Source organism: Rhea pennata, chromosome 1 (assembly GCF_028389875.1).
Source record: "Rhea pennata isolate bPtePen1 chromosome 1, bPtePen1.pri, whole genome shotgun sequence".
Taxonomy (NCBI): Eukaryota; Metazoa; Chordata; class Aves; order Rheiformes; family Rheidae; genus Rhea; species Rhea pennata.
Window position 1 is genome coordinate 56,429,705 of NC_084663.1, and position 10,464 is coordinate 56,440,168.

Here is a 10,464-nt window from a genome sequence, read left to right on the forward strand (position 1 = left end):
TAGAAATAAGGGCAAGAAAGATTGGGAGAATGTAGATTTATGGTTTTGAACTGAAAAAAATGTTGCTAACCTAAGTGCTTTTGCGAGTCATAGATCTCACATCACTAAGGAACTGAGCTCTTAAGGCTCATTTTCATGTTTTTTCTTACTATTGTTAAAGGCGTTGAAACATCTTGAGTTTTCAAAGAGATACTCAGAGCAGAAGAGCTCCAGACAAGAGAAGAAATTCCCTGAGACGCCCAAAGAAAAAGGCACATGTATTTCCTATATAAATACTTCAGGGGTTTGTTACTGAAAAAATGAAGAAGCCTTAAGCATCTCTGGTCAGGACATAACCCTGCCTGTTATACAGGGTTATCTTCACCTTCCTAGAGGAATCCTGTATTATGCTTTCTGCTGCCTAGTTCCAAATTGGAATAAGCCAACAGGATCTCTGTGATCAGCATAGTTGTGCGCTTGAGTTCTCCTTGCAGCAAGCAGGATAAGTACTGTAGTAATACATTACAAACTCTCTCATCTATTCAGTCTCACAGTGAATCAGTGACAAAGCCAGAGGCGGAGCTTGGTCACTTTTCATGTTTGTTCTGTATGTTGCTGGAATGGTCCTGAGTAGTATTGGGATAGTTATTATTTATCATATAATCTTGATGTATTAATTTTGCTATTTAATCCTGCTTGGAAAAGCTTTGAGGAAAAAAAATGTTACTACAGGGTGAGATAACAAAATCTAGCAGCTTATACAGTGTAAGCTGACGCTTGTCATAAATAATCAAATACTATATACAAGTTGTGTGTTGAAATACCAGGCTAGGTCACCTTAGCAAAGATCTTTCCTATTTGCTTGTTTGTTTTTTTAATAATAAGAGATTGGTGAGTTCAGTATTCTGCCCCCTTTTCCCTAAACACTCCCTGCTATATTTTAAAATAGGCATATGGTATAGCAGAATGGAGACTCTGCCTTATTTGTGGTTGATCTGTATTTGCTCTCTAATGTGTTTTGCTGTCTCTTCAGTAACCTCAGTCTTTCCTTTCTCTTTGCAGATAAAAGCAGAAGGGAGACATGTGGCTTCATGCAAAAGTATGGCCACGCTCTGCGCGAGTCAGATGTTGACGTGCTGCCTCAGGTCAGGTTCACTTCACAAGTGGTAAACCTGTCTTTAAGAGAAGACAGAGTCCTTCCTCCTCCTTATGTATATGATTCATCTTGGAAAAAAATCTGAGTCCATTTTTCTGGGAGATGCTTTGAAGACAACTGAGGCCTAAACTTTGTTTTTGGAGAAGGGTTTATAAGGTGCAAGAACTGTATCAGCTCATTGACTGCCAAGTGATGTGCTTGTTAGCAATCTAGTAAGATGCAATAGATGACTAATGCTTTTTTTCCCTTCCATATGCATTCTGGAGATTAATAGTAATTTATGCTCTTAAAAAGGGCATTTCATGTTAATTTTACTGTCACTTATTTCACAAGTCTCACCAGAGTCTTGTTGCAAGACACAGAAGAAAGAAAGAGTATGTGTTATTAGAACTTGTTAGAAATTTTCATGTTTTCCTTTTTGTGTCATTTCTTTTCCATACCATCTCAACCCCAAAATGCCAGAGTACTTCAGAACAGGGCACAGTGGAAATGTACCAATATCCAGGATACAATAAGGATAAACTGACCCCACTGCCAAGTGGGATAGAGCTTACAGATGTTGTGGAGAAAACACTGCGTGCCCAGAGAAAGTCATCAAGTGGAAAGGTATATTTATGACTTGGAAAAAGCCAGGCAGTCTGTCCCCAGGGCCTTGGTGTGAATGCGTACTTGTATATGCCTGATTGCTGTGCCCACAAATGCTGATATGCATTTGAATGCTTTTACACTTGGTAGGGGTTGTGAATGAGAGTTTAGAAAGCTTCTCCAGAAGTTTGAGAGCAAGTGAAAGAGGCTCAGTATCTGTTTTTCAGAGTGATTTGCTTCAGGAATCTTTCTTCCTTTGCATGATGTTACTAAATTTCATTTCTTGCCAGACTCTGCTTCCTAGAAATATGCTGCGGAATTTCCTCCTTGCGCCAGTCTCCCAGGCTATTCTGGTGGATAGTTTTTGGTGGCTCTTTCTCCACTTATATCAGGTAGCTATCAAGCCAAGCTGATCATTGCTATTTCTAGCATTGCTTCTTAGTATATTGCATTGTTTTCCTTCCAGGTAAACAGGGTTGTCCTGCCAGAGACTTGTGATATTAAGTGATGTTGAAAGCATTACATGGTGTAACATTGTGCATTCTTCTATGCCCATCACTTTGTAGAGAAGTGAATACTCAGTGCAGTCTTCCCCAGTACAAAAACTATCAATACCACTTAGGATTTATAAAAGATCCTTAAACAGACAATGTGTGCTGCAGTAACCATGCAAGGAAGCTGCCTATCTTTTTATGAAGACACCTTTGCAAACCCTAGTGGAGGGGTGAGAGTATGGCAGGACCAAAGATAGAGCTGTAGCACATGGCATTGTGGAAATTCTGGAAGAGATTGAGCATCACTGCTCTTGGTGACTTGCAGTTCCTTAGGCTTTTTCAGTCCAAAAGCAATCCAGAATCTGTAGCTTAGATGGTCTTAGAGCTGCTTTTAAGTCAACAGTGTATTTCAATTGGCTTTTTTTCATATAATTGCAAGATTATTTTATTCTCAGTCATAACAAGAATAATAGAGAAATTCCCATGACTGGCAAATTCAATAGACTTACTCCAGGCTTATTCCAATGTCAAAAATAATGTTTATTTTAATTACTGTGCTTAAGATTTGATGCATTCACTGATGGGCTAAATTAAGCCAAGTTTAAAAACTAAAAAATGATTTTTTTTTTGCATAGTGAAATTACTTCTATGCCCAGTGCATTTCTTCAACATGAGATACTTTGTTTCCTCAGTGCTCTAAAGTCAGTTAAGTCCCTTCCTACAGTATCCTAGATTCTTTCCCAGCTATATTTTATTGAGAAAATAATCATCTCTTTTTCTCCATTTGTTTCTACTTTTCATGACAGCCAGATCAAGAGATAGAAGAACAGCTGTTTGATCGTATTGCAAAGAATTATGCTTTCCTCCTGCTTGACTATCACAGATTTCACCACCAGGAGGCCTGCCTTAAAGTGCGTATAGACAGCCAGAGAAAACAAAAAGATTTGCATTTCAAACAGTGAGATAAGATGGAGAAATCCATCACCACATGAGTAATCTGAAACTAATACTTATCCTATAAATTGAGATGCTGTACAGGCATCTATTGATTTTTGCAGGAATCCTGATATCCAACTCTCAGTTGGACTGTAACTTTTGTGGATCTTGGAGCATCATAGGTGGTACCCTTGCAGTTTGAATCACCCAGTGACAGCCAGGAAAGTTCATGCCTTTGTCTTTTGAATTATAAAGCTTTTAATAAAAATATATAGTGGAAAAACACCGTTTTCATTTCTGGCTACTGGCTTCTGCTCTTTCATCCAAGGATTATGCCTTCACCTAATCTACCTCTGCCTTCACTTTTAGTTATTTATGTATTCCCTGGTTCTTCTTCTTTCTTTCTTTTCTTCAACTTCTTTGCATCATAGCAGACAGTTACTGCCTTAAAAAGTTCCAAATGTCTACACTAACAGTCTGATTCTTCTCTTTCTTTCTGCTAATGTGACCTTCTATAAAGAAAGAGGGAAGGGGAAATGTTTTTTTTTTTTTTTTTCCTCCCCCCCAAAATAAATTGCACTTTTTTTTTAATGGCAGGACCTGCATCAATTGAAACTTTGGGTATTCCTTAATCCAAAATAAAGAATATGTAAACTTTCAGATTACATAGATAGTAAGATAAGAGTTTTCTTTGAACTAGGGAACTGGAGTATTGGTAACAGTGTTTGATATTTGAGCTAAGTATTCAAAGCAGCAGTTGTTCCTTTGCCTGAAATGTAGACTGTCATTCAAAAGAACAGTGTGTCTGTTCTAAGAAAGATCTCTTAACTAAAAAGTTTATGGAGTTGTGATTTTTCTTTGCTCAACTCCTAGGTTTTCCCTTCATTGCTGAGTCAAGCCTTGTACATCTGCTTCTGCTCTGGTTTTCCCAAATCATGTTTCAATACTGATGAGTTCAAGACACAGCTTTGCAATGTAATTTCAGAATGGATAGCAGGTGAGAGAGGTTTTGTTTCTATCCAAAAATGCAGCTTGTGTAAGTTGTAGCCTCAAAATTGAGTTATCCCTTGTCTTTCAAACTCCCCTTCTGCCCTGAATTCATGCACATACTTTTCAGACATTTACATTTATTTATTGGCTATCTCTTACATGTACTAATGTGTGAAACAATATATTGTAACCCCTAATGCATGCGCTCACAAACAGAAAAAGTGGGTAAGATGTGCTGTATAGACAGTTTACATGCCTCTGAAGATGTTTCTGAATCATCCTGTCACTGTCCTCACCACAGTGCTAACCTTAAAGAGCTTAAGCTTCTGTTTTGTTCCACACTCTATTACCTGGCTCCTCTTGCTTGCTTCCACATCTGTGATTTCATTCTTCTCATTCTCTCTCTCTTACTTTCACATTCTTCTTCTGTTTCTGTTTTTGTGAATGACTTAAGACCTGCTCTTTAGGAAATTATGAAATATTAAACTTCTAGTCTATAGACTCCTAATTACTGGATTCAAGACTATACTAGGGGAGGGATCACTCTGTATAAGCCTGTTTCTTTTATAAGTGAAGAAAATAGGGCCTGCCTTCTAAATCCCAATTCTAACTTTATTTTATCAGATGTCTTAGAGGAACATCAACTGTATTGCGTCTGTACACACAAGTGATGCAGCATCATATGGAATACTGTAAAGCTTAGGTATAGCACACTCTGAAGATGTAAAAAACCCACTAAATATTATTTTAATAATATTTTTTTCTCTTTCTTTTTTTTTTCTTTTTTTTTTTTTTTTTTTTTTGCTATTTCTTCTTACTCTCCACTCAGGCACACTACCAGTCCCAAGAAGCTACACTAACTGGAACTATTCCCAGTTGGAACCAGAGAGATTCAAGATAAACAATCTACAGGCACCAAAAGGGAAACACAGGAGTCGTAAGAACACTGATGAAACCAGTTCTCTAGTTCCAGCTAAGCTAAATAGGAGTTTAGTATCCAAACTAGCTGGCCGTTTTTCTTCCCAGGATGCTTTGATCTGCAGGTCTTCTCCATGTTGATACTTTGCATTAGGAAGATGTATCTGCAGGCTGCCTTTCATGAAAGGCAAAATCAGAAATAGGATGAGAGTTACACGATGTGGTATCTACAGTAACAGCAAAATGGACTGTGTGTTTCCAAAAGTTGTTTCCAGTCTTGGGTGTCTGCTGTTAGCATGTATGCAAATGAGGTGGCTTTTCAGGAATGCAGATGTGCTTACAGACGGCTAGAACTAGACTGGGGTAAAAGCCATGCAAGGATATGCAAGAGACTTAGAATCCGTTCCTATGAGACCTGCAAAGGCCAGGTGCTATAGCAGCAACTGCACTGCATGTATGTTTTGTTTACTTTTTTCTCCCTGTTTTAATGCTCCATAGTTTTCTGGGGTAGCAAGGAATGCAAATATAAGTAGCTCATTCTACTCATCAGGACTCACTAGGACCAGATAAGAGTGGTCTTGGTAGTTGAGCTGTTATTACATAAATAGCTGGATAGTGGTGTTGCATTTAAAAGGGATAAGAGAGAACCTTGAAAATATAATTATGAATAAAGCATCCAAAATCAAGATGCCCAAGTAAAATGAGCCTTGAGAAGGGTGCTGTCTCTGCATAAAACTGATTCCAAATCCTGGATTCAAAACTGATGAACTGTGTTTTTCATTCTCTCTCCTTTCCCCAGATTTCTTCAAGGCCAACAGCAGTCCAGAGAAGGCTAATAGGCACTGCCTGCCTCGATATAAGGTAGAAAGTATGTTCAAAAAGATGAAAAAAACATCAGGCAGACATGTCACAGAAGCCAGGGCTTTAATCTAAAGTATTCATTGCTGATCTTTTCTCTTGATCCTGTTACTGACCAGATTTTTTTTTCAATCAATTTGTCTGTCAAATTACATGAAAAAGAGGCTTTTCCTTCACCATTAGGAAGATATTCTTTAAAATCTGCTAACAGTTTTTGGATTTTCTAAGTTTGATCTTACTAATTCCAATCATGTGCCCCAAAAACATTTTTTATGCTTCCCTTGCTGTCTACGGACTCCCACTAATCATAGGTCATCACTCCGCAGGCAGTGCTCGTTGTCTATAATGTACTCTCTAAGCAAAAATAAGCAGATACATCCTTCAGCAAAGAAGAAAAGGAGGAACAGACAGAACCATATTCAACTTTGATACATGCAACAAGGGCTTGAATATTGTGACGAATTTCATATTTTTAACATTACTGGAAAGGGAAAGGGTGCCATATTTAGAAACTCGTTCCCAGCTCAAACATCTATGTGATTTGATTTATTTTGGAAATAAAAGCAGATGAAACTCTGAGTCCCCAAAGGCTTAAACTGTCAGTTCAAAAGAAAGCTAAATTGTTTTCATGGGTCAGCAGACAGACTATTTATTCAATTCATTAATTTACTACTGAAGCAACATACTACTGTTTCAGGTTAAACAACTCATTGCGATAACTTATGATCAGAGATTCTATTGGTACGTCAAACCTTGTGCAGAATGTGGGAAAACTTTCAATCTGAGGCAGGTGAGCCTGTGTTTCACAGGCTGCAAATCAGGCTGATTTAGTCAGGAAATGATGGGGATTGCAGTTTGCAAAGCAAGTCTCCTAATTTGGTATTTAGTCACCTATACAGGAATTATGCTTTCAAAAATACTCCCTAGCAAGTACACATTTTGCAGTCCATGCACTGCAGCTACTTTAGATTAAGCTTTAATTGTGAGCCTTCGACTGAACTGCTGTTTTTAGTTCTTGGGGCCTGAATGACCTAGGTAGTGGGCTAATGCAAGAGCATCACTGCTGTTGTGGATACAAAATAGCAAATGTCTTTAAAATGTCTAATAGAAGTTCATCGTTCTCTATCAGGTAAATGTTAGTGTTTTAGGAGGAAGGAAAAGATGGTTATTTCTCATGCAAAGAATGGAAAAGTTCTAAGCATAGAGAGCAGAAAAAGTAAGGAAGAAGGAGAAGAGCAAGAGAAGTATATTTGGACAAAGTAGCATGGAAAAAAAGTATGAACCATGGAAGGAATAGTAATGGTAAATGTAGACAGAGGCTAGATTTAATGGGAGGCTAGGAACACTCAACCTGATACAGAGGCCACTGAGAACATTCAAAGTTGCTACTTATACTGTCAGCCATTTTGCATAAATGCTTTGAGAATAAGTTGGGCTATATCCTTCTTAAATTGGATTTTGATTTTTCCTGTACTGTGTGCTGAAGTGGGAAAGGACTGGGTGATCAGTGCAAAGATCTGCCCATTCTGTTAAAATCTAGACCCTTGGAATACAAGTTGGCATGAGAGTAGGTTTTTCTCTGTAAAATCTGAAATTAGATATATCAAATATTTACTTAGTTATCTCAACATAACATGGAATATGTATGCAGCTTAAATCTTGCTGATTTCTACTTATTTTTGTAATGAGAATTTATGTTGTGACATGTCTGTCAACAAGTGCAGGCAGGCAATAACTTGTTTCTCTCGATCGAGTTTGCTATATTTTTGCTTTTAACGTCCCCACTGGGTGCCTCCAGATCACTTTTATTCTTTGGAGTACCTGTCTTTGTGTAGTTAGTTCCAGCAAATTCATTTATCTCAACACAGGCCAGGGTCTTCCCATTACAAAATGTCAGGAAAAGGACCCTTCATCAATAGTGCTTTGCCATTGTGGAATGGCCAGGAGGAAACATATTTCACTCAGTAACTATTCAGGGACTAGATATTTGGGAGATACTTGCTTATGAACTATTTCAGGGAAATCTAGCAACTATGTGATGTTAGAGACATCCCCCCCCCCCGAGATCTGGAAGTGGGAATGTGTTGTGTTTTATTAATTTTGTTGAAGCAATTTACAGAGCTGATAAATTTTGAGAAGCAATCTCCAAACTTGCTTCAGTTAAAGACAGCTGGCTTCAGCAAAGGCTTGAGCATTTTATGGAACAGTTTAGTCAGTTACTTTTTACTAGTTAAAGGCATTATCTTGGTATCATAGCTATTTTCCTAATCTATAATTACCTTCTATCGCCCTGACATTTCTTCTGCAACTGCAGCTGGAAAATATGTTTTTCCTTTTCCTGTGACTGCAATGTGGTTTTTGTAGCACTAGTGGCTACTATATTTTACCCTAGGAACGTTTCACTTGTGGATGAGCTAGATTTTTTTTCAAGAGAATACATGAAAAATAAGGTATTAATCCTACAAACATGATAAATGACTTAAACTTTTTTTCTGCTTTTCTTTTTTTGCTTGAAGGAACGAAAACATGGACAGGCTTCTATCAAGTACCAACCTCAGCAAACAAGCAAAGTCATCAAGTCCAAACAAGCAAAACTTAAAGCAGTGACTTTTCCAGGTATATGACTAGGAAGAAAGGCAAAGTGTCATTTACTTTACTAAGACTTTGCAGGTTTTTTGTTCCACAGCCCTTTTCTATGCAATAATATGTGCTCCCCATATGCAAAACAGGAGGGGGTGGGTGTGTTATTTACAAGATGTGCATATATATGTGTATATGTTCATTGATCCCAGATAGCTGGAACCCATCATAGCTGCTTGTATGTATGTTATGTGTGTGGTCGTGTGTGTAATAAGTGCACATACTTCCATGTGTATTGGATTCACTGACATGTGCTACATCAGAGGCTACCAGATTGCTAATACTTGTTTATTTCAGATTTACAGACTCCAGATGCAAAGCTTGAAAAGGATCAGATGGAAAGTGCTTGGAAGGAGTCTCAACATATGCTGAAAACTAGGAGATTAAAAATAGCACCTCATCCTAGAGAGGTGATGCAGTGTTTGGAGAAAAAATGGGATGTGTTGTCGTAGGCTGAGTGACCTTTTCTCTTTTCTGCAGACATAGCTGGTCTTGCTGGCATTCACATATTTCCTGCAATACCTTAATTTCCTGCAATATCTTAAGGGCAGTTGCCGGTGTAAAGGGAGTACAGGAGCAAGCTTGCTTTGGGCTACTTAAATACTGTTTTCTGTCCCTAAGCCATTAAGGTCCTTCCGCTGTCCTGTTAAAACCTTCATCCTCCTAAGAAGAATGTATGAGAAGACATGCTCTTTTCTCTGGAGCAGGTCCTACAAGAGTTTAAACAACCTCCATTGTATTTGAATTGTTGAAAAATACAACTGCTAAACTCTAGTGCTTTGGATATGTAACTAGTTTTATACTGATGACAGTTTTGAAATCAGTTTTGAAATCTGTAGCTTTGTGTGTTTTTCAACAGGCTTCCTTTAGCATTGGCAGTTTAGAGACTTTAATACAGTGTTGGTGACAAACTATGTACTGCGTGCTTATTTATTCTGTGTCTGGAATTTCCTTTCCCTTTCTTCTATCAAATATATGTAAATTCTTCCTGAAGCAACCACCAAAAAAATCCTTCACCCACAGAGTTCAGACTCCTGAGATGATTTGCAGATACTTTTACTTTAAAGAGAGAGTGCCTTCAAGGCCACTCAGTCATTCCTTACAAATGGTTGGTATGAAAGGTGACTGTTAGACTCACCAGCTTCTTATCTCCATTTGCTTTTGCTGCATTAGCATTGTGATAGCTGGGGTGGGGAATAGCAGCTTTTCAGCTAGAAACATCTCATGGCTGCAACTATAATACCAAATAGTATTTTGAAATCCAAGATTTAAGAATAGTGTGTCATGTGGTTTCCTACCTGTCGCGTGTTTATTTTCCCTAAGAAAGGACGTCATGTATGAAATTTGGTCTCAGAAACTCTGAGCAATTTTTGTCTTATACTGCCTGGCCATTACAGCAGCAAGTGCTGCCTTAATGACCCCGTGGGAAAAGAACAATGGACGCAGACCACAGGCAACACAGGAGGAAAGACTTGCAGTAGAGAGTCTTTCCAGAGTGGAGGGGGGAACACGGAGAGGATGTTATATAGACTTCAGTGGGAGTTGTGTACCTGCACTGAGTTTCAGAGACAGTTAGATATCATTTATAATCACCAATTCAGCAAAGGCACCAAGAGAGGAGCTTAAAAACTTTCTTCAGTTACAGACAGAGGAAATTTTAAAGGAAGAGATACAATTCCAGCAAGGCTAGTAAAGAAATCATGACAATCCAAGGAAAGGGAAACATAAGGATAATCAGGTAATAAATCACTTAGGTTTAAAAGTGCAAGAATGAAGAAAATCATTTATTAGCTGGACCATTATTGCAAATTAAGGTTCTATGAGTAGCAAAACCGAGGAAATGCATTATTTTAAAGCTGACTATGATTCTTTCAAGAGCTCAAAATAATTGTGTGATGAGGCTGTCAA